Source organism: Papio anubis, chromosome 11, assembly GCF_008728515.1.
Source record: "Papio anubis isolate 15944 chromosome 11, Panubis1.0, whole genome shotgun sequence".
Classification (NCBI taxonomy): Eukaryota; Metazoa; Chordata; class Mammalia; order Primates; family Cercopithecidae; genus Papio; species Papio anubis.
Window position 1 is genome coordinate 60,772,882 of NC_044986.1, and position 26,177 is coordinate 60,799,058.

At 34.5% G+C, this 26,177-nt stretch overlaps 1 long non-coding RNA gene across 2 annotated transcripts; it reads left to right on the top strand.

Moving 5' to 3' along the window:
- The first annotated feature begins 233 nt into the window (after positions 1-233).
- LOC116269440 lies at positions 234-17,684 on the top strand. Of its 2 annotated transcripts, XR_004176959.1 has the most exons (5): positions 236-322; positions 10,463-10,609; positions 13,108-13,234; positions 13,356-13,554; positions 17,600-17,684. It is a non-coding gene; the product is annotated as an uncharacterized LOC116269440 (long non-coding RNA). The 2 variants fall into 2 exon arrangements; XR_004176958.1 differs by lacking the exons at positions 10,463-10,609; positions 13,108-13,234 and having other exon boundaries at positions 234-322.
- Positions 17,685-26,177: the final 8,493 nt, after the last annotated feature.

Here is a 26,177-nt window from a genome sequence, read left to right on the forward strand (position 1 = left end):
GCAAACCCATTTGATTTGGGAAGAAATGTTCTCAGTCACAAGTATCAATGGTGTGGCCTTTTTACTTAACCATCCATATTTAGTCAGCTGTTAAAATGTATAAACCAAACTCCTTATTATCTCTTGCAACACTGCTCCCTCCTTTCTATATTCTGTCTCTATTAGTGACATCATAATGTGTGCAGTTGCTCAGATCAAACTCACAGTGTTGGTCATTTGCATGTGGGGTCACTCTGGACAATTTGTACACTGCACTTGTATCTTCCTGGCATTGATCACTCTGAAATTTTACGCTTTGTTTAAGAGATGTTTCCCGTAGAAGGTAGCGTGTCTGCTTCTTAATTCTAGACCTTAGACCATTTTCTGGCATGAAATAAGCAATACATATCTGAGGAATAATTGCAGGATTAAATGAGTGAATAATTTATTTCTGTCTGTTATATCTAATTAGCCTTCAAGAGCTGTTGGTTTTACTTTTGAAATATCTCTCATTATTTTAAGTTCTGTGGTACATGTGTACGATGTGCAGGTTTGTTCCCTAGGTAAATGTGTGACATGATGATTTGCTGCACCTATCAACCCATTACCTAGGTATTAAGCTCAGCATTCATTAGTTATTTCCTGATGTTCTCCCTCCTCGCTCCCCCGACCACAGATCCCACTGTGTGTTGTTTCTCTCCTTGTGTCTATGTGTTCACATTGTTTAGCTCTCACTTGTAAGTGAGAATAGGCAGTGTTTGGTTTTCTGTTCCTGTGTTAGTTTGCTGAGGATAATGGCTTCTAGCACCATTCATGTCCCTGCAAAGAACATGATCTCTTTCCTTTTTATGGCATAGTATTCCATGGTGTGTAGGTATCACATTTCTTTATCCAGTCTACCATTGATGGGCATTTAGGTTGATTCCATGTCTTTGCTATTGTGAACAGTGCTGCAATAACCATACACATGCATGTATCTTTAAAATAGAATAATTTATATTCTTTTGGACATATACTCAGTAAAAGGATTGCTGGGTCAAATGGTATTTCTAGTTGTAAGTCTTTGAGGAATCACCACACTGCCTTCCACAATGGTTGAACTAATTTACATTCCCACCAACAGTGTAAAAGCATTTCTAATTCTTTGGAGCCCCACCAGCATCTGCTGTTTCTTGACTTTTTAATAATAGCCATTCTGACTGGCATGAGATAGTATCTTTTGTGGTTTTGATTTGCATTTCTCTAATGACCAGTGATGTTGAACTTGTTTTCATATGTTTTTTGAACATATATATGTTCACACATATGACTTCCTTTGAGAATTGTCTGTTCATGTCCTTTGCCCACTTTTTAATGGAGTGGTTTGTTTTTTTCCTTTGAATTTGTTTAAGTTCCTTGTAGTTGCTGGATATTAGACCTTTGTCAGATAGACAGATTGCAAAAATTTTCTCCCGTTTTATAGGTTTTCTGCTCTGATGGAAGTTTCTTTTGCTGTGCAGAAGCTCTTTAGTTTAACTAGATCCCATTTATCAATTTTTGCTTTTGTTGCAATTGCTTTTGATGTTTCTGTCATAAAATATTTGCCCATGCTTATGTCCTGAATGCTATTGCCTAGATTGTCTTCTAGGGTTTTTATAGTCTTGGGTTTTACATTTAAGTCTTTAATCCATCTTGAGTTAATTTTTGTATAAGGCATAAGAAAGGGGTCCAGTTTTTGTTTTCTGCATATGGCTAGCCAGTTTTCCCAGCACCATTTATTACATAGGAAATCCTTTCCCCATTTCTTGTTTTTGTCAGGTTTGTAGAAGATCAGATGGTTGTAGATGTGTGGTGTTATTTCTGAGGCCTGTATTTTGTTCCATTGGTCTATGTGTCTGTTTTTTGTGTCAGTACCATGCTGTTTTGTTACTGTAGCTTTGTAGTATAGTTTGCAGTCAGGTAGCATGATGCCTTCAGCTTTGTTCTTTTTGCTTAGGATTGTCTTGCCTATATGAGCTATTTTTTGGTTCCATATGAATTTTTAAATTTTTTTTTCTAATTCTGTGAAGAATGCCAATGGTAGTTTAATGGAAATAGCATTGACTCTATAAATTACTTTGGGCAGTATGGCCATTTTCATGATATTGATTTTTTCTTTCCATGAACATGGAATGCTTTTCCATTTGTTTGTGTCCTCTTGAATTTCCTTGAGCAGTGGTTTGTAGTTCTCCTTGAAGAGGTCCTTCTCTTTCTTCATTAGCTGTATTCCTAGGTATTTTATTCTCTTTCTAGCAATTGTGAATGGGAATTTATTCATGATTTGGATCTCTGCTTGTCTGTTTTTGGGGTATAGGAATGCTTGTAAGTTTTGCGCATTGATTTTGTATCCTGAGACTTTGCTAAAGTTGCTTATCAGCTTAAAAGGTTTTTCGGCTGAGATGATGGGGTTTTCTAGATATAGGATCATGTCATCTGCGAACAGAGACAATCTGACTTCCTCTCTTCCTCCATGAGTACCCTTTATTTCTTTCTCTTGCCTGATTGCCCTGGCTGTAACTTCCAATATTATGTTGAATAGGAGTGGTGAGAGAGGGCATCCTTGTCTTATGCCAGTTTTCAAAGGGAATGCTCCTAGCATTTGCACATTCAGTATGATATTATCTGTGGGTTTGTTATAAGTGACTCATTATTTTGAGGTATGTTCCTTCGATACCTGGTTTATTGAGAGTTTTTATTATGAAGGGATGCCGGATTTTATTGAAGGCCTTTTCTACATCTAGTGAGGTAATCATGTGGTTTTTGTCTTTAGTTCTGTTTATGTGATGAATTATGTTTATTGATTTGCATAAGTTAAGCCAGCCTTTGATCCAGGAATGAAGCTGACTTGATCATGGTGGATAAGCTTTTTGATGTGCTGTTGGATTTGATTTGCAGTATTTTTTTGAGGATTTTTGTATTGATGTTCATCAGGGATACTGGCCCGAAGTTTTCTTATTTTGCTGTATCTGTGCTAGGTTTTGGTATGAGGATGGTGCTGGCCTCGTAAAATGAGTTAGGGAGGAGTCCCTCCTTTTCAATTGTTTGGAATAGTTTCAGAAGAAATGGTACCAGTTCCTCTTTGTACCTCTGGTAGAATTCAGCTGTAAATCCATCTGGTCCTGGGCTTTTTTTGGTTGGTAGGCTATTTATTACTGCCTCAATTTCAGAACTCTTTATTGATTTATTCAGGGATTCAATTTCTTCCTGGTCATGCATAGGCTCAAAATAAAGGGATGGAAGAAAATTTACTAAGCAAATGGAAAGCAGAAGAAAGCAAAAGTTGCAATCCTAGTTTCTGATAATACAGACTTTAAACCAATATGTTTACATTTTTATTATCATCATATTTTTCTATATACTGCCTTCATTTCTACATTGAAGTCCTCCTAGTTTCCAGTAGTTTTTGCTAAATTATTTGATGTGATAAATTTGCTTAATTACTGAACCAGTTTTAAAGCCCTTATCAAGTCACTTTTTTTGCTAGTGGAGATATTCTTAATGCCTTATTAATTATATGGTGTAGCTTTTGATCCATGTTAATAATAACAGCATGAGTGATAGTGGCTTGCATTTCTGAGCACTTACTGTATACACCAGATGCTGCTCTAAATATTTTAACATACTACTTTTCATCTTCATAATGACTCTATAATTAGGTTGTGTTACAATTTTGATTTAAGCTACCAGGAAACTAAGAGGGAGAGAGGTTAATTGGCTTGCCAAAGTTTTCACAGTTAGTAAATATTGAAGACAAGCATTGACCCCAGGAAGCATGGTTCAGGGTCAATGTGCTTACTCACTGTTCAACTGTGTATTTGTTATAACACAGGCTTATTGAGATTTGAAAAGAGTGAGAGCTTAAGATGCAAATTATGGCTAAATAAAGAAAAGTTTATTAAAGTAATAGGGTTGAGCTAGAAAGAAGAACATAACTGATACATCGAAAGGCTTTCTAAAATAAGAAATATGAGAAAGTATATGCATTTATTCTCAACCCATATTGAACATGTACTGTATTTCAAGCACTGTCCTTGGTGCTGAGATCATATTTCTAACATTGGATAAATCTGTGTAAATGCAATAATCAAGTTATATACATATATATATATTATATTACATATATGTATTTTTTTTGAGACAAAGCCTAGCTTTATCACCCAGAATGGAGTGCAGCGGCACAATCTTGGTTCACTACCACCTCCACCTCTGTACTCAAACTCTCCTCCTCGGTCAGCTTCCTGAGTAACTGGGACTATAGGTATGCACCAACATACCCGGGTAAGTTTGGTATTTTTTTGTAGAGACAGAGTTTTGCCATGTTGACCATGCTGGTCTCAAACTCTGGAGCTCAAGCGATTGGCCTGCCTTGGCCTCTCAAAGTGTTGGGGGTAGAGAGTGAGCCACCCTGCCTGGCCTAAAATACATTTTAATGAAAAAAAAAATTAATCTTCCTAGACAATATTTTTGAGAACACATTTTCTTACGCATGATATGGTTTCAGTTTGAAGATGTAGAACACCTCTTCATGGTGGCCATGGATTTGTGCTGCTCGAGTATCTTCATGATAGCCTGCCATGAAGAGTACAGTTCATTAATAGTCTTTATTCGTAGCACTTTTGGATCTTCCAGCATTCTTGCCAATGATTTGCATTCAGTGAGTTGCTCCAAGCCAAGGACCAAGCATGGAGTTACAAGTACCAAACCACTCTACCAAAGGACAGACGATGCTTGGGAATTCCCTTTCAGTTTGGCCGAGACTTCCTCAGATCTGCATTTCAGTCTGAAACTTTTATACCTAATTTTTCCCTCTCTCCTTTCACAGATTTTAGAGCTACATCTTGGTGGGGAGGCTGCTTTTGTCTGCTACCTCTCTCCTTTAGCTTTTTGGGGCATATCCCTCAATAAATATCGAGGATTTCTGAACCCATTGTGATGTCTGTTTCTCAAAGGCACTGACTGCCATGCTATATGAATTTAGAGTCTTTTGCAACACGAATTTCATGATCTTTTATGCATACTCTTTATGTGCCACTTAATTCAATCAGAATTCCAACAGCGTATTTGACTGTATAAGATTATTCACCAGGCAAGGCCTGAGTACAGGGGCACATTATCATCAGGCATTCATGGGGACATTACTTCCTTTAACATTCTCTTTCAAGACAGGGAAGTGCCATATATAACAAAGAAGAAAGTGCCTTTAAACAAGCCTTTTGAGTTTTTTACTTCCGTTTGACGCTAAGTGTTTGCCCAGAGATAGTCATAAAAAATTGTAAATATTTCAATTAAATTTATAAAAATATGATTTTCTTCCAGGCATAGCATACATTTAATCTTAATATTAAGCATTAAAATGACAAAAACCACATTACAGAAAATCAGAGTACCACTTGTCTGTCTTCATGATTATAGATTTCTGTCCTTTCACTGTTTCCCTTTTTAAAAAGACCATATTCACCCTCAGCACTTCCTATTTATGTGCCTCATCCATAGCCTAATTAAAAACTGATGGAAAAGCCCACCTGCAGAGAATCACCATCCCTCTGTGGCTCTTAACCCTCTATTTCACCTGTTTCGTTATAGGATGCAAAACACAAAACTCTGGCAGTCTACAGATGACAGAAATAATCACTCTAAAATAAATTTCATGTCATTTTATTTTTTTAATTAGCAAGGATTTTTTTAGCAAATTATTATTGCTCAATGTGTTTAAGAAGTAGATGCAGCTTGTAATGAATCACATTCTTCTAATTTCCTAGTTTTTCTCACTAACTAACAAATCATAAAAGACCTTATCAAGTCTCTCTAGCTATTTTGGGCCCTCAACTCTGCTGGTTATTCTTACCAGGATTGATTTCTCTGGTAAATATAATCTTCACAAATCCAGACAGAATAAAGTTAACAGTATTTGTTTTGCAGAATTGTATGGGATTTTATTGATAAATAGCATTCAAGATGCCATAGGAAGTTGAGAGTAGAAATTGAAACCTGATTCTGTGAAAAAGTCTTCATAAGTTCCAAATTTATATTAATTTCCTAAGCCTCCTCACCAGTCTAACATGGAGGTCACCCACATCTGTAAGAATATGAAAGACTAGGCCAGCCATTATGGATGATGCTTATAGGCATTTTGAAAGGATGAGGCGGGAAGATCATTTGAGGCCAGGAGTTCGAGATCAACCTCGACAACATAGTGAGACTTTGTCTCTACAAAAAATTAAAAACAAAATTAGCTGGGTGTGGTGGTACAGGCCTGTAATTCCAGGTACTTGGAAGGCTGAGGTGGGAGGATTGCTTAAACCCAGAAGTTCAAGGCTGCAGTGAGCTGTGATCATGCCATTTAACTTCAGCCTGGCAGCCTGGGCCGCAGAGCGAGATCATGCCTTTGATTAAAAAAAAAAAAAAAAAAAAAAAAAAAAAAGTGAGAGACTAAAGGCAGATAGAGGAAGAGAAAGAGACTATTCAAACAAGGACAAAAGCACTTATACCACAATACTGGCCAATCATCTTATTATTTTCACAGTGTTCTATTTTTGCCAATCTCAACGTATCTTTTGCATACCAGAGGGTCATAAGAAATAACAGGCAACAAAGATGCATAAAATCCTTGGCAAAATCATTGAACAATCAGCTAGAATATTAGAATAATTAAAAAAAATCTAGAGCAGGTGTTGTCATACTATGACTTGCAGACCAAATGTAACTTGCCACCTGTTTCTGTTAAAAAAATATTATTGGAACACAGACATGTCCATTTATTATGTATTACTGATATATATGTATTACTTTCACACTGATGCAGAAGAGTTGAGCAGTTGCAGCAGAGACCATCTGGCCCTCAAAGCCTAAAGTATTTACTTTTCCCCTTTAGGGGAAAAGTTTGTTGATCCCTAGTCTAAAGATATATCTAAGAATGCAATTTAATCATGGCAGGGGAAAGTTTTCCTGACTAATGAGAAAGGTATTCAATTAATACCACATCACCAATGTGAATATAAACAATATCCTTGATTATGTCTGAAAAACATATGTAGAGTTTGTTTCTTTAAGAAAATGTTTATGTAATGTTCATGCAATTTTCAAACTTCTAAGATAAAATAATTTAAATTATCTGGATTATAAACAGGAAACAGTACATATCACTTTTAGTTATGATAATGACCTATATAATTGAGACTTTCTGTTTCATAAGCTTGGTGAATAAAGGTTCACTGATTACTGTGGCTTTTTCTCAGAGTGACATGAGCAAAGACAACTAACTTTTCATTTCTCTGCCACTTTTTCTGCCTTTGATAGACTCTGTTAGTCAAGAGAACTGAAAATGATGATGTAGTAATATGTAAAATAATGTTTCTGCTCTGTCAACAAATTGAAAATTTGTATATGTCTGCAACTTTACTGATATTTCCTTTTCTGTTTGCTTTACAATTTTCCTTTAAAAGAAAAATGAAACAAAATTATATATACCAAAACACCACTTACCATTTCTCTTAGCCCTCCCTATATCCTTTAAAGTTGGTATATATCACTCTCATGGATTTGTAACACTATATTCTATTGCTTTATGTGTGTTCAATTTTACATTAACAAAGTCATACTGAGAACACGTTTGCAACTGAATTTTCTAATGAATATTGTTTTTAGTATTTATCTTTGTTAATATATTTAAATCTAATTCATTCCTTTTATCCTGAACTGAAGTAGCCAAAGCCAAAAATAGACATTGTTTTAAGAACTTTAGAAATATTAAAACTTTTATTTTGATTACTTAAATGTTGATAAACCTCTTTATGTCTAAGCCACTGCATTTAGTCATTCTTCTACTGAGAAAGAATTAGTTTGTTCCATTTATTTATTATTTATACAAATGGGCACAGTGAATATCTTTATACATCACTTTATTTTACACTTTCTTTGCACATCACTTTCTTATAAAGAAAACAAGAGTTTCTTTAGTATACTCACTTTAGAGTGTGTGCTCTTTAAAATGACTAAACATTACCAAATTACTCTCTCAAGTTGTCCCACAAGCATGGTTGTTCTAAAAAATTTGCATTTTTTTCATTGCTAAAATAAATAGATTTTAGTATTGTCCAATTATTTTCTCTTATGCGAATTGTCCTTTTATAAACTTTTTCTCTTTTTTTTTTTTCTGTTGTGTTGTCTCTTCTCGGCAGATGAAAGACAATACTTCAAAACTTTTCTATATTAATTTATTGTCAGTTATTTATTTATATGGACATATTTAGAAATGTAGACATTTGACCATTTAAAAACTGCATAATAATCAATATTGTTCAGCCTAAGACACATATCTTCTCTAGTCTATGAATTATCTAGCAACTTTTTATGTGAGACAACTATGCTTAAACATAGGATGATAGGCCAAGTTTTGAGTGAGGACGCTTATGAATAAACCCTCTAATTACCCAAGCTCTATGTCGAGGGAAACCTCCTAATTGTGATGCAGAAAGAAAAAGTTCAAACAGAGTATGGTGGCCCTGAGCTCAGAAGGCAGAGATTAGAATCTTGTCAGGTAAAGCAGTTGAAATTTGCAATCACTAGAAAGCAGCTGAACAATGAAAATAGAGGGAGAGAGGATGAAGCAGAAGTCTGCATGGAGGCTCTCTACAAGGCCTTGGCTGTGGGTAGTATTATGGTTTCTCCAGAGAAGATTGTGTGAAATTATCAGCTGCTTTTGGGTTGAGAGGATAACAAAATAAATAGAAGTCAATCAATGTGATAGCAGACATTTGAGTTCCAGCACAGCCAGAGTGGAGAGACCTTGTTAACACGTGGATATTTAATTGATATGGCAGAAAGATCACACCTTTGACATAAGGCCCACATTATATAATAAGGCCGACTTTAGACTTCCCTAAATCTTAAAACATAGCCAAACCAAAATATGTGAGAGAGTAAGAACTAGCAGTTTGAACACTCGCAAGTTAGAAGAGGTAAATCCATCCTAACACAACATAAATCTAAGCCCGTATATGTTTAAAAAGTTCAATCAATAGTTGCCTAGGGAAGAAAAATCAACACTATGCAGAGAAAGATAACATAATGCAGAATCTATATAATATATCAATTATAATATCCAAAATATAATAAAAATACCATTTCTCCAAAGAAATATGAAATATTGATGCATAGCCAAAAAAATATAGAGAGGGAATAGAAACACACTCCAAGATGGCTCAGATGTGAGACTTAGGAGACAAATCTTAAAACAATATTATAAGTTCATTCGAGGACTTCAAGAAAAATATGGTCTTAATGACTAACTACATAAAGAACCTCAGTAGAGAAATAGAAATTAAAAATGCAACAAAATGGAAATACTAAAGAAGTGATGCAATAACTGGAGTGGAAAGTTTACAGTGGGCTTAATAGTAGCTGGGAGTAGCTTTCTTTAAAAAAATGGAAAGTTAAATATAAACCAAAAGGCAGTATAAGATAACTGGGGATTGTATAACTCATTAGTTAATTCTATCAGAAGAGTGTAGAATAAAATTTGAAAACAAAACAAATGAAAGCAAAATAGGGCCATATTGACATATGAGCCCTATTAGACCAATAATTATATTATATATATATGGACTAAACATTCCAATTTTAAGTCAGAAATTGTCAGGCAATTAAAAGACAAAACAACTATCAGAGATGTAATCAAGATGTGCTTTAAATATAGAGGTGAAAGAAAGAGGAAAAAAAGATATACCATGCAAACACTAAACAGAAGAAAGAAGATATGCCTATATTAATATCAGCCAAAGTAGGCTTCAAGACAAGAAATGCTATCACAGGATATTTCACTTGCTAAAGAAACAATTTATCAAAAAGACCTAACACTCCTAGATGTAAGTGTAAAAGCTCTTTAACAGTATATATAAAACAAAACTTACATGACAAATCTCCAATGAGAGAAAAAGAGACAAATTAATTTTCAGGGTTGAGAATTTTAAGCCACTCTTCCCAGTATTTGATAAAATGAGTAAGGATCTGATCAAAACTGTCAACCGATCTCATTTAATTTTTCATATCACTGGATATAAAAACTACAGAATATGTATTCAAGTGCATATGGAATATTTATCAAGATAGACCATATGTTGGGCCATAGCACAAATCTTAATATATTTCAACTGATATAAATACAGCACAGTAGTTCTCTGAAAAGAATGGAATTACATTAAAGATAAAAAATCTAGAACATTCCCCAGTATTTGGAATTATGTAACCTACTCTTATTAAAAGTTATACAGTAAGAAAATTAGAAAATGTTTTCAGCTCAAAGTATTTTCAGCTTGACATAACAGGAGTTTTTAATGAAACACAAGTTCATAAAAAACTCGTATTAAGATATGTCAAGCTCTCTGAAAATAATAAAATTAAATTAGAAACCAAAACTCTAGACAGTTCCAACATTTTAAAATTATATAACATACTTATTTGATTTCAGATGAAGCATTATTGAGATGTATTTAGAGACATTATTTATACAAGTTTCTGCCCAAGGCTTATCTTTGGAGGAAACAGAATAACATGTGTTTATGCATACTCAGAAGAAAACTCCTTGCTCAACTTGAAAGTTATTTGGTAATAAATGGTAAGACTAAATATTTCCATACACTGTACATATGTATATATATTTGTAATAATGTTTTTAAACATTGTTCAGGTAAAATAATGGTGACAGCTTTGTATTAAGGATACATTTTTTAAGTCTGAGAAATAAATTTCAATCAGTATTTTTAAAATGAATATTTCCTTTTAAAATAAACAGTGCTTTTACTGAAACTGACTAACTCTGTTTCCAAGCCAAGGCAATTTGAAACAGTCTGTTTTATAAGTGTCCTCAGTGGAAGAACCCAATTTCCTGACTATGTTGGTTTTCAATGAATAAAAAAAAAAAAAGTCTCAAAGAAAAGATGATATATTTCTGAAACAGAATAAAAGTAACAAAGAAAAGTTGAATCAATTACTGTAGAAAATCTTAGCAAATTTTCAAAAGTAAATTCTTTTTAATTAAGTTTTCAATAGAAAATTTATCCCGTTCCTTTCAAGGGCATACACTTTTTTTCAAACCTGCTATGAATGTATATAGCTGGGATGATTCATTTTGTTAAGCTGAGGTAAACATAGTCACATTTTATAACTTTTCTCTCAAGATCTAACCTGCCCATATTAATAAGGAGTCCATTCTTTCTCTTTTGTATTTATTCCAAATCTGAAATTCAGAAATGTTCAAGAATCAAGGAACTTTACTCAATCTATCTATTTTATCAATCAATCAAATTGCAATTTTGATATGAATGATATTGATAAGTACTATAATCTTTTCAAGAGGGAGGGTAATACTCTTCCTAGTGAGTATAGGTTGTAACTAAGTCTTTTGTATTGTAAAATACAATTTAACCAATGTGCTGATGAATATACAAATGTAATAAACAGAATGCATTTGGTGAACTTGTCTTTCTGAAAATTTCCCAGAGCAGAGAGCATTTAATTTCATTTATTTGTTCATTCAGTCATTTTTTTCATTTATTCATGTGTTCATTCCAAATAACAGGTATTACATGTCTACTGATGACTGAGAACTCAGTTTTACAAGGCACTTGAAAATTAAAATGATTCTAAAATATATAACATAAAAATCTATCAACTTAACAAGATTTGTAAGAGTTCCAGTTATTAGTATGAGTAATATATTGGAAATATAAAATTATCTATACTAACAATGTATTCTTTTTCATCTTTCTTTTTACTTATCTATTTCTTTCCGTTTTATAGACCTTGATCTCTATTTTAATAAACATGTAACAAAAAGCATCTCACTTATGGCAGATCAAGATTTTTAAAAAAATTTTATAAATTCATTTGTTGTGATGGTTAATCTTATGTGTCAATTTGATGTGCCATGGGGTGTCTAGATTAAGCACTATTAATTAATTAATTTATTTTTTGAGATGTAGTCTTGCTCTGTTGCCCAGGCTGGAGTGCATTGGTGCCATCTCAGCTCACTGCAACCTCCACCACCCCGGTTCAAGCCATTCTCCTGCCTCAGCCTCTGGAGTAGATGGAGTAACAGGCACCTGCCACCACACCTGACTAATTTTTGTATTTTCAGTAGAAATGGGGTTTCACCATTGTTGGTCAGACTGATCCAGAATGCCTAAGCATTATTTCTGGATATCTTTGTGAGAGTGTTTCTGAGTAAGATTAGCATTTGAATCAGTGAGCTGAACAAAGTAGACTGCCCTTCCCAAGGTGGGTGGACATCACCCAATCTGTTAAAGACCTAATAGAAAAAAAAAGAAGGGAGGAATTTACTTTTTTACTTCTGGCCTATCTGCTTGAGCTGGGACATTGGTTTTTTTTTTTTGCCCTTAGAATGTGATTTGCACCATTGGCTCTCCTAAGAGCCAATGCATACTCAAGAGTACGTTCTCAGGCCATTAGACTCAGACTGAAATTATACCACCGGCTCTCTTGGGTCTTCAGCTTATGGAGGGCAGTTCATAGAACTTCTCAGCCTCCATAGTCACATAAGCCAATGCCTTATAATAAATCTCTCTCTCTCTCTCTCTGTACATATATCTATTCATATATAATACATAATTTTATGTAGTTCTTAATATGTATTATATATCCTATTTGTTCTATTTCTCTGGAGAATTCTGACTAATACACTAAGTATATATTATTAAAAGAAATACTTTCTGGAATAACCAATGTCCAAAACAGCTAAGTGGAAATTCCCTAGTTAATGCAACTTGCAACTCAGTTGACATTTGGTAAAACTAAGAAGTAGTAAAAATGTTGTCTCCTATCACTGTCAGTAATGTGCAGTCCATAAGAATGACACTTAGCTCTAGGGCTTTAGAACTGACAGTCATTTCTTTGATAATAGAAATTTAAAAATGTACCAGTTCTACAAAAGTAAGTTTATTTAGATGAATATATATTTTTTCAATGTAGATATTGGGACTTAATGAGGCATGAATTATAAAATCGAAAACAGTTTAAAATCTCTACTTACAATTCATTCAGCCTATTGAAATTAAGTATTCCTGCTGGGATAGTTATTAAGGTATTGTTTTTCAGCTCTGAACTCACCTTCTATTTGCTTTATGGTTCTGCACCTGGGATTCTGAAAACTATATTCTTCCTTTGCCAAAGCCTGTTAAAGTATTCCAATAGCGTGCACTGGAGAGAAAATAAGCAGCAGGAGGTATGAAAAAGAAGTGCTGCTTCCATTTTGTTTTTTATTATTAGAGCCATCTCAGTAAAGGACCTTCCTATAACAATAGCAATTCATTCTAGTGTTTATTTTTTCCCTCTGCTACTTCCAGATTCAGCCTTTGGAGGGTACCAGCAGCAGTCAGGCAGCGACCTCATCAGATACCTGAGGCCCAGGTCCAGGCCCTCACCTTCACACTTCTAGCTTCTGATAACACCCGATTCCTCCTTTACTGTCCCAGCCTTAGGAGATGGAGCTGCCTTGCACAGTTCCTATTCATGACTGAAACTTTGTATGCATAGATTTCACAGGTAAGAGAGATTGTGATAACAATACTTGTTATCATTTATCTTTTTGATAATAGCCATCTGAATAGGTGTGATATCTTGTTATGGTTTTGAATTGCATTTCCCTGATAATAGTTATGATAAGCACTTACTGGCCATTTATATATCTTTGCAAAACTGTTTAGTTAGGTCCTTTGCCCACTTTGAAATTGGGTTATTTTGTTTTATTTTATTTTTATTTTACTCTTCAATTATTTGATTTCTTTATATATTTTGGATATTAATCAACATATGTTGGTTTACAGATATTTTCTTCCATTCCATAGGTTGTTTCTTCATCGTGTTGATTGTTTTCTTTGTTGTGCAGAGGATGATTTTTGGTTCGACACTATTCAATTTCTGTAGTTTTGCTTTTGTTGCCTGTGTTTTTGGGGTCATATCCAAAAATTATTTCCCAGAACAATGTCAAGGAGTTTTTCTCTTACTGTTTTCTTCTATTCATTTTATAGTTTCAAATCTTATGTTTAAGTCTATAATCCATTTTGAGTTGACTTTAGCATGTTGAGTGAAATAAGGGTGCAATTTCAGTCATTTGCATGTGGATATTCAGTTTTCCCAAAATCATTTATTAAAAAGAATATCCTTTCCCCATTGTGAATTCTTGGAACTTATGTCAAACATAAGATGACTGTAAATGTCTGAATTTATTTTTGGGCCTTCTATTCTGTTTTATTAATCTAGATGTTAATTTTAAACCAGTACCTTACTCTTTTGATTACTGTAGCCGTGTAATATATATTGTGAAATCAGGAAATTTGGTGCCTCCAGCTTTGTCCTGCTTGCTCAATATTACTTCAGATGTTCATGTACTTTTTTTTTTTTTTTTTTTTTTTTGAAACGGAGTCTTACTCTGTCGCCCAGGCTGGAGTGCAGTGGCTTGATCTCAGCTCACTGCAAGCTCCACCTCCCGGGTTTACGCCATTCTCCTGCCTCAGCCTCCGGAGCAGCTGGGACTACAGGCGCCCGCCACCTCGCCCGGCTAGTTTTTTGTATTTTTTTTAGTAGAGACGGGGTTTCACCATGTTAGCCAGGATGGTCTCGATCTCCTGACCTCGTGATCCACCCGTCTCGGCCTCCCAAAGTGCTGGGATTACAGGCTTGAGCCACCGCGCCCGGCCGATGTTCATGTACTTTTGTGGTTCCATATAAATTTTAGGGTCTTTGTTTTTTATTCCTCTGAAAAATACCTTTGGGATTTCTGTGGGGATTTCATTGAATCTTTAAATTGCTTTGTGTAGTATGGACAGTTTAGCGATATTAACTATTCTAATCCATAAACACAGGATATCTTTCCATTTGTGTCTTTTCAATTTCTTTCACCAGTGTTTTAGAGTTTGCAATGTACAGATATTTTTTCTTCTTAGTTGAATTTACTCCTAATTACTGTATTTTTATGCTATTCCAAAAGGGATTGTTTTCTTGATTTATTTTTCAGACAGTTTGCTGTAAGTGTAACTAAATACTGTAAATTAGGTTCATTATGCAATAATTACCAAGTTTTCTGAGTCTGGTAAGGCAGAATGTCCACAGGCAACAAGTTACATGAAGATTTGACTTAGTCTGGATGTCTGGGGCAGCTAGGAGAAGAGCAGCTTCCTGCAGCCATCTCTGCTATGCAAGACTTGAAGATGGTGCAAAATTTATGCACTTTCTATAATAATGTCATTATAATGTAACCCCTTTATAGTGGAGATTTATATCAAATATAAATTAAAGTGTTAGAATTAAAATACATGACTTTAAGAATTTTTTTTTTTTCTTTTGAGACAGTGTCTCACTTCCTGGCCCAGGCTGGAGTGCAGTGGCATGATCTCCACTCACTACAACAGCTACCTCCAGAGTTCAAATGACTCTCCTGTCTCAGCCTCTCGAGTAGCTAGACTACAGGTGGGTGCCAGCATGCCCCGCTAGTTTTTTTATTTTTAGTAGAGATGGGGTTTCGCCATGTTGTCCAGGCTGGTCTCTAACTCCTGGGCTTAAGTGATCCACCCGCCTCGGCCTCCCAAAGTGCTGGGATTACAGGAGTGAGCTACTGTACCTGGCTGACTTTAAGATTTTAAAGATTCTAGGAAGACATTTTATCCTTAATTTTCTCCATACATAACTACACTGATCAGGAAATCATGATTATCAAGTACTTCTATTAAGATTTTGCAAATAGCTTTAAGGGTTCTGATTATACAGGAAAATCAAAATCATATTATGAACTGTGTTTTACCTAAGCGGTCAGCATTCAAAACAAATATTAGAACTTCTATTGGGCTAAGGTTTGTACTTTATCCTACTGCTATCTTGTTATACTTATTTGAAAAATAGATCAACACAGACATTTAAAGAGAAATCTATTTTCTAGAGAATATTTCCATTCACTCTGAAATAGCAGCTCAGCATTTATATCTGACAGTTCTATTTATCAATGTACTGTGGTGTTTGGTAAAAATGATAGGTATGCAGAATGCTTTTCTATCTCATAAGCGGCAATTGTGAGGTATCTGTATGTAGGTTATTCAATCTTACTACCATGTATTCTTTCTGAGAATACAATGAAATGAAAGAATATGTAATTTTCAAGTAGTGTAATAAGGCTAAAGGTTACTGGATTAATAGAAAATTGTTCATTGCCATCTCCTTGCAAAGAACTTCCTGACCACATTGGTCAGCCTGTTAAATCCTTTCATAGCTTGTTTAATTTCTTTTTGCACAGTATTAGATACATGCTTTATTAATTATTTATTGTTTCTTCCATCTTACCAGGATACAAGCTTTATGAAGTCAGGGACTTTATTTTGTTCATCATTGTATCCTGGCACAGTGCCTAACACATTTTAAAGACTCAAAAACAAAGTTTTTAAATTTTCATAGATTGAGGGGTACAAGTGCAGTTGTGTTACGTAGATGTATTGTGTAGTGATGTAGTCTAGGCTTTTATTGTATCTATTACCCAAACAGAGTACCTTGTACCCAATACGTAGTATTTCATCCCTCCCTCCCTCCCCCCTGCCCAACTTTTGGAGTCCCCTGTGTCTATTATTTCAATCTGTATATCTGTACGTACCTATTGGTTAGCTCCCACTTATAAGTGGAAGTATGTGGCTTCAAAAACAATTTTATTTTTAGATTAATGGAGAAAATTTGTGATTCCATTTTATCTCCAGGATTGGCTTATTAGTTATACTTTCTTGGGTTTACAACATACATCATTAACTTATCTCAGTCTAACTTTAAATATTACATTAGTTGACTTATTGTAGAAGGAGAAACTTCCATCTTCTCTATTATATTCTTTACATTATTATTGTCATGTATTTTAGCTTTATATGTTAAAAAAACTCGTAACACATTATATTTGCTTTAAACAGTTAATTATATTTTAGATTAGTATAGACAAGAAAAATGTGTTTTATATTACTGTCATTTTTATTATTTCTGATGCTTTTTATTTCTTTGTGTCATCCAAAGTTCTATCCAGTATGATATTTCTTCTGTCTGAAAAATTTCTTTTACCATTTATTGTATTTCAGATCTACAGGCAATAATATTTCTAAGTTTTTGCTTTTCATTTTTCAAAGACACTTTGCTAGTTATAGAATTTTGGTTGAAAGTTCTTTTCCTTCCAATACTTTAAAAACATTGATAGTTTTTATTGTGGCTTGCATATTTTCTGAAAAGAAATCTTAATGTAATTTTTGTCTTTCTTGGTTTCTCTGTATGTATCTTTTTACTGTAGCTGCCTTAGGGAGTCCTCCTTTTCTTTTATTTTTAGTGGTTTAGTTATGCTATATCCAGGTTTTTGTTTTTCTTTTTGCTATTTTTCCTTTTTGGGGTTTCTTGAGCTTCTTTTTAAATTTTGATGAACTCTCAACCATTACCTCTTCAAGTATGTTATTGTTGCAGTTCTTTCATCTCCTCTGGGACTCCAGTGAAACATACCTTAAATTGTTTGATATTGTCCCTCAGCTCTTGAATGTTATTATACTTCTTTTCTTTACTTTTTCTCTTTGTGTTTCAGTTTAAGGAATTTCAATGGACTTATCTTCAAGTTCACCAATTCTTTTCTCAGCTGAGTCTACTCTACTAATATAGCCATTGAGATCATTCTTCATTGCTGATATGATATATATATTTTCAACTTAGCATGGACTGAGATCACTCAATCACCTGTATTTACATGGCTGCTGTACTGAAAAGTCTAATAAAGCTTTACTGATACGTTTGGCAGCTCATTTCATTTCCATTTGGTCTCCCTTTGTACCTGGTCTCTCCTAATTCAGTAATAAAGCACAATTTTCTTTACAGCCTGATGATTGGGATCCCCATAGAGAAAGTAGAACCTGCCAGGTCTCTTACAGGATAGGCCTGGAAGCAGCAGTGCATCACTTCTGCAGTAGTTTATTAATAAAGTTAAGTGACAAGGCCAGCCTAGAAAATAAAAGTGACTCTTGTGGCAAAAATAAAATGGGCTCACTCCCTTGGTGAGAAGGTCTTTGGAAGAATGTCCATCATTACTCCCGAATTTGCTTCCAGCAACATTCTGGAGTCATCGTATTTGAAGAAGTGGTCAACAGAGTAATCAGTGAGCTTCAACTATGGTAGAAAAATGACACTATCATATTCTGTAATTTTGTTTAGAATATAATTAGACCGACCCATTTAGCAGTCTGAGAGTTCTCAGCAGCCTATTTGTAAGTAATTTATAACTTGCCCACCAACTAACTCAATTTTTATTAGGACTGATTTAACGCCCTTATGGTGTTCTATAGGCTTTTAAGTCTATTTCAGAGCTTGCAAGTTTAATGCTTTAATTTGATATATTATCCCCTTAAATTCTGTATGTACTATGCACATTTTGATCCTCACAACATATCTAAAAGTATGAGGAGAAACAATACTCTAAAAGGTGACTCATGCAAGGAATCTGTGCCTATCTACATTTGTGTCAGAGTTGATCATAATCAAAATGTATATTGTTTTGCTTTTTTTCCCGACTGTGTTCAAAACAGACATTAACCATTTGCTTTCAGATGAATGGAGACCACTGTGATAATGTTGCTAGGTGATGTTGCAGATGTTTCAGGAGGAGTTCTTAAAACTAGATATTCACTTATGATGATAGAACATGCAATTTTACATGTGGTGGGATTAGAAAATTAAACTATATGTGGATCCATAAGCAAGATTTTCAATGCAAAAAAACTAAGTGTTATTTCTCTCATGCAACAATTATTTCCTAAATATATTTAGCATCTTTTAGTGATTGCTTAGGCTATGACTCAATAAATCTCCAGATTATATTGATAATAATCTTCAAGTTATTGTGTTTTATTTCATTTTATTAGTTTTTATAAGGCTTGCATTACCTAAATGTCATCAAATTGGTTCAAATTGCACCTTCAATGAAAAAGATAACTAGGTACATTGGTGTGCTAGCTGGTAGGTTCTCACATTTTAAAAGGATATAAAGTTATGCCTATCTAAAAGTTAAGTACATGACCCATCAGATATTCCCTTTGATTATGATATTTTTTTCGTTTTGTTAAGAGTCTGTTTTGATATTTAACAATGTCTTGCACATAATGTGCTCAGTACATGTCAATCAAGTGGTTGTTTAAGAAACAAAATACTATATTTTGGTACAGTTACACATTTTGAAATAAACCGTTAATGTCTCTGGCAACAGGATTACATAAATCCATTGGATAGTAACTATCTCATGTAAGAGATTTTTTTTTCCTTATATTTACTTTCAGTGCAACCTTATGATCATTGTTAGAATGCTTGAATTTTTTTCATAGCTGTGTAATCAAAAACCTCTTTTGCTGACTCTTTTATCACTTGACACAGGTTAGAAAGGTGAGGGAGGGGAAGAATGGTGAGGGAAAGAATGTTAGAAATTATTGAGAAATTATCTTCTAAGGTAAGTCTAAGATTCTACAATTCTAAAAACTTTAAAACAAAATGACTATTAATTGGTGCTACAGATGAGACTTATCAGTATCAGCTTATATTTTATTTTGGTTTCCATTTTAACATAATATATTTTATTTTAATATAATTTAAGTAAAATAATGCTATTTTATATAATAATAATAAACTATATAAATTTATGCTTTTAATGTTATAATACTGAATTTTTTGAAGGTTTGACATTGGGTTTATACTCAAGAATAATGTATATACCACCGTATGTTACTTTTAAAATTGAAGCATAATTGTAATTGACATGGAAAAGAGATGATAATTTCACTTTCTAGCTAACATCAAGTTGATTGCACGTGGGTATTTTCCAAAACAGCATTTCTCACTCTAAAATTGCAGGAGGCGAGAAAGTGAGGCTTATCGTATTTCATCTAGAAATGCTGAAAAAAGAAAACTGGTTGATCTGTGAAAACATCTTTGTCATCAGATAGTTTTGTTGAAATGCCATTTCAGAGTTTAGATTTTTGATCCTTTCTCCTGCCTTTAGCCACATATATATGCAAATGAAAGGAACATAAAACCATTTATCTTACTGTTTTCCAATGTCAAAATGCAAACTGTTACTTTGAGTCCATCCACGTTTCTTTTTCAGCTGCCTTAATCTTTCATGAAATTTAAATGGAAAAGCTTCATCTTGAACAATATAGTGTGAGTTTGCATTACTCAAAATTAATTTATATTTCAAAAATTTCTATACATAAACTAGTGCTTGAATTTGTCATCGAAAGTTTCATTTTCAAAATTAAATAGTGGACTTGATGTAAACAATCTAATGGGGTTGGAAATAAATTTACCTGCAGGAGTGTGCAGTTAAAAGGACTCCTATTATTCTATCTCATTTCTGAAAATAACAGTTTGCTATGTAGGTCAAGTGGCATTGAATTTATAAACAGCATTGAAGAAAATGCAGAGAGGCCAGGACATTGCTATGGATAAAAATCAGCCACCCTAACCAGGGACCACAAAGGGTTTCACCATAACAGTAACAAATCAGTACATCGCTGCTTCTGACTTGGCAGTTCCCATAATTGCCCTCTCAAGGCATATCTCCAGTATGATCTGCAAGTTGGTCCTCTGGGAATCAATATGGTATCCACAATTTGTCTACTTTCTTGGCCTGGGAAGCTACCTATATCCACAGCTATACAGTCCAAAAATCGCTGCCAGTGCTGGTTGCTGGAGGCCACTGATTTCTGGCTTATGGTTACTGATGCCTGTTGCTGGGTGTGCTAATATACAGGCCAAGCATGCTGGGGTGCCCTCAACTGCTTAAAACAACAATAATGTCCAATGTTGAGAGATTTTTGTGTCTTGTTGCTGAAGCTACTGGTGCTTAATACTGCTGTCACCTTGACTTTTCAAATTTCCAATTTATTAATTCAGACATAGTTTTTGAATCATATCTCTGTTGCCTGAGGATTCAGGCATGAGTCCATGAAGCTTGTATCAGAGGACAGACTAAACGAATGGCACTACTAGTGTTCAACATCTTCCCTCTCTTTGGACACAAGCCAGTTTTATTTTGCACCAACTTTCTCCTTTTGACTCTCTTTTCTCATGGGGTGAGATTTTTTTTATAGTGGTCTCCTTGACAACTTATGAAAACTGAACATTGAAAAACGCAATCTTGGGTCACCTGAAATTAGTAAGACATACCTGAGCTGTAGTGAGAAAATTAGGCACTAATTTTAATAATATCATACCAATAAAGATTAAATAAATGCAATATTTTAAATACAGTTTTACTTTTTTCCCTATTTTATGTTAGTGAGAATATTGGCTGAAGGAGAGGAAGACAGTATTTTACTGTACCAATTGTATTAATCTTTTCTTGGCTTCCAATTATTTTATACTGTAAAAAAGTAAAAAGCTTTAGGAGAAGGCTTTCTCCGGAGACATGAATAGACATTGTTGCTGACGCATATCTATTCTGACTTACTTGTATTAGTATATATAATAGTAGTATATTTGCTAAGAAATGAAAAAAGGCATGTATATTAGCCAGAATTCTCCAGAGAAACAGAACCAATAGGAGAATAAATCTCTCTATATAAATAGATACATGCATGTATATATGTGTGTATATGTATGCATATGTGTGTACACATATATGTACACATATGTACATGTATACACACGTGCATACACACATGTATTACATTTATTTATTATAAGGAATTGGCTCCTATGATTATGGAATCTGAGAAGTTCCAAGAAAGGTAGTGGCAAGCTGAAGACCTAGGAGAGTGCGTGGTGTAGCTCTAGTTCAAGGCCGGAGGTCTGAGAACAAGGAGAGTCAATGGTCTAAGTTCTAGTCTAAGTTTATGAGAAGACCCGTGTTCCAGTTCAACAGCCAGGCAGGTGAATGAAGTTCCATCTTATTCAGCCTTTTCATTCTACTCAGATCTTCAATTGATTAGGTGAAACCCCACATTAGGGAGGGCCATTTGCTTTACTCAAGTCTATCAATTCAAATGTTAATCTCATCTAGAAATATCGTCAAAGACATACTCAGAATCCTGTTTGACCAAATATCTGGGCACCCTATGCCCAGTCAAATTGGCACAAAAAATTAACTCCCACAAGCAGGAGCTGTGTCAGTTTGTATAAGGATTGGAGACAATCTGCTAAACGTAGAACTGCCTGAGATATTTTTTTTTCCCACAAGAGTGACTATAGAATTCACTTTTTATAAGAGGCTACTCTTTTGTTTGAGAAGAAAACAATCCATTGGACCTCTTAGTTAGATGAAAGTAATGCCTTGATCTTACTCTGAAATAGAGATCTTACTCTGAAAATTTAAAAATTTTCCTCCTTATAGGAAGGGTGGCACTTCTTGCAAGATGCTAACTAGGGGAATAATTCTTTCTTCCTTTATGAAAAGCAATAATTTGGATGGATGGGCCTTGAAAATATAATGCTACATGAAAGAGCCAGGCACAAATGGAATGATTCCATTTATATGAATTATCCAGAAGAGGCAAATCCATAGATGAGAAAATACATTAATTGTTGTTAGGGGCTCTGGGAAATATGGGTTCTTTTTGGTGTAATGAAAATGTGATAGAACTAGATACCGGTAATTGTTACAAAATGACACTGGATTTTACACTTTAAGATGGATAAAATGATAAACTTTACATTATGTTTATTTTGCTACAATAAAGGACAACAAACAAAATTTTAAAACCAATGAGTTAAGAGTCTAGAACCCTAGATTCTTAGTGTCGAAAGGATTTATTCCTCATAATGGGAAGTAAACCAGCATCTAAATGATGGTGGGGAGAAGTTGGTGCTTAGGCAAGAGAAATCAAGCAGGTGACCCCATATGAAGGGATTTGGCAAATTGGCTCTATTGGAAGTGATATCAAGGAGTTTAGATTTCTATGCATAACAAACTTCTCCAAAACTCAGCATGTTGAAACAACAAGTTATCATTTTTTATGATTCTGTGTGTTAATTGGGTGGTTCTTCTGTTCCAGGAGGTATGGTTGGGATCACTTATCCAGTTGTCCTCTTCTGGGGAATGGGTGGAGCTAAAAGTTCAGGGAGGGCTCATTCACACTCTGAAGGCTTGGTGCTTCCTGCTAGCCAGGGCTCCTCAACTTTCCTTCATGTGGCCTCTCTCTTCTTATGACTCATCTTCCAGGGCTTCTCCAAGGGGTGTCACTTTGTAGTAGAATAATTTGATTTTATGATGACTGAGTCCTAAAAATTTAGAAGTTAAAAGTCTCTTGAAAATTAGGCCCCAAACAGATACAGTATCACTTCCATAACATTCTATTGATCAAAGCACTTCGTTTGGTCAATTCGTATTTAAAGGCTGGGGAATTTAACTCTGTATATTCATTGGAGGAACAGAGTGCTCATATAAACAGAAAAAGTTTCATGGCCATTTTTGAATAATATCTACCATGAACATCCACCTTTATAGTTTCCTTCTTAGCTTTTTAATTTTATCTCCAAGCCTTAAGTACAGTAATTTAACATCATGAAGATTTTTTTGTTGCCTATGTTCCAATGACTTAAGAAATTTGTCAATGTCCATTCTGGATGGAAGGAGAAAAAGGAAAATGGCCATGGTTATGTCACAGTGACTAAGGGAGGTCATTCAAGAAATGGAAAGGCTGTCTGGGGGAAAATGGCTGGGGAAGGCAATAAGTGAGAAACAAAATAAGTTTTGTGGAGCATGAAAGTATTTTGTAGGGATTCTCAGAAACAAGAAGGGGAGCATATTGAAAGTCTTCCCTAATTCATAATTGAAACTTATACTAAATTTGGGGTTCTCAAATAAGAAAAAATGACTCCATAAGATTGGAGAACGTAGAATCGTATATGTTACATGGGGACATCAAACAAAGCATGCAAATCTATTTTATGAGGATATTGGAAAAGAGGTACACAGCAACCAAAAGGGCAGAAGTCTCCAATGGAGTCATGAAGTCCATGAAGTATCAAACATATAGCTCTCATATCATACTCATAAGGTAACTGTCCTTGTAAAACGTTAAGAATGATTTCTTAAATATAAAACAGAGTGATAATTGAAGAAGGAATTATGATCAAGAACAGATGTTCTGTTAAATATTTGAGTCATAATTGTATTATTGTCTTTCATAGCATATCCATCAGCACAAAAATATTTTAATTACTTTCAGTTACATGCTTCTAGATATATTACTTATAAAAGCATTTTAATATTTGCCTTGGTCTACTTTCACTGTTGTTATTGAAAAACAGAGTGGCATATTTCAGAACTAAGATAAATTAACAAAATGAAATATCATTTTAGGGGTATCTGAACCCAATATGCAAATGGGATACTAGAGAAATGGCAAATAAATAATTTGACTTCCTATGTAATCACTTAAATGCCATTAATTTCTAAAAGGCAGAATAATTTGGTGTTAAAAGTAATATGGTTATCATCTGTATACAATAAGTAAAAACACTTTGCTTATTATTACAAGGGAATATATATTATAAGTTGAAAAATAACTTGGGTTCTTTATAGCACATGTTTTTCTTATTGGAAAAGGATTATATGGTAACATTTTAAGTTAAGAATGAAAGGCTGGGTTTAGTGGCTCACGCCTATAATTCCAGTGCTTTGGGAGGCCTGGGTGGGAGGATCACTTGAGGCCAGGAGTTTGAGACAAGTCTGGGCACCATAGCCAGACTTTATCTCTAAAAATCCCCCCAAAATTATCTGGGCATGGTGGTGTATGCCTTTAGTCCCATCAGCCTTGGTACACGGAGGCAGGAGGATTGCTTGAGCCCAGGAGATTGAAGTTGCACTGAGCCGTAATTGTGCCACTGCACTCCGGCCTGGGAAAGAAAGTGAGACTCTGTATCCCATGCAAAAAAGAATGAAAATTTACTTTATGAACAGACTTCTACTGAAGGGAAAACAATCTCTTGGATTCAAGCTACATTAAGCATTAATTAGTGGTATCATCCCTGTAGCACCTGAACAACACCTCAGAACAGATAGCAGTGGCCATGAGACTGGAAAGGTGAACTGGCATCCTCTTTTGTGCCTTGTATTACCCCTTTAGTTGATGGATTGAGGGGAGACTTCCAGGTTAGTGAGGGAGAACTTGGAGGGAATGGGAAATGAGGGAGTGGGGCGGTGGCTATTGATCAACTGGAATGCAGATCTTTACATATTTTAATAATATGCATGTTTATATGATAGAAACATGTTTGCAATTTTGTCTCTATTTTTTTTTCCTATTTAAAAAAATTGTATTTCTTAAGCACCTAGGTTGAAGTTTGCTAGTAAAGAGAAATATCTAGTTTCTGGTCTCAAAAACTTTAATAGCTACCTAAAGAAAAACAGCTTAAGTATCTAGAGAGCCAAACAAATTTTGTATTTAGGTATAAATTCTTTGGAGAAGATTATAAGTGTTATGTGAATTAAAGAAGGGAGACTCCTCTGTGGCCAGGAGTAATTGAAGAATAGAAAATTTACTGCGAAGTAATTGAAATTTGGATTTGAGGAGTGGGCGGGGGATAAAATAGGCATGGAAAAGGATGTAGGTAGAACATTCCTCAGGTAACGAGAACAGATAAGCAAACGAAAGGGATGGCCATTCTTCCCTTGAAGGCAGATTGTAGACAGGCCTGTGTAGCTGTTAATGGCTCATGTGTATGCCATGTTGACATGTTTGTCAGGGACATTTTGATAATGTTGAGTAGCAAATCAATTCACTTTTTCATTCTTTTTTTTTCAATTGTCAAGTAATATATACAACACATTTGCTAATTCTCAGTCTATGTCTTAGCCACATTTCTTGCAGATTCCAAGCCCCATAGAAAAAGATCCCCTGGGTCAAAATAGCCTTCTTAAAATGGCCACCAGAGTTCAACTCTGAAAAACTGGACTCTAAAATAGTTACACTTGAAAGGCTGAAGTTAGCAGTTCAGGCCTAGAATTAATTTTTAAAATCCACTCCTGAGTCAAGTGCAGTACCTATTAAGAAAGACAGCACAAGAGGGAGAAGCTATCTATTTGTATCCTTGTTGGTGTTTCTCTAGAAGGAATAGTAATTCATGTGAAGCAAAATCAAGCAAATGTCTTAATTTTGTATCCAAGACTCTAACTTGGA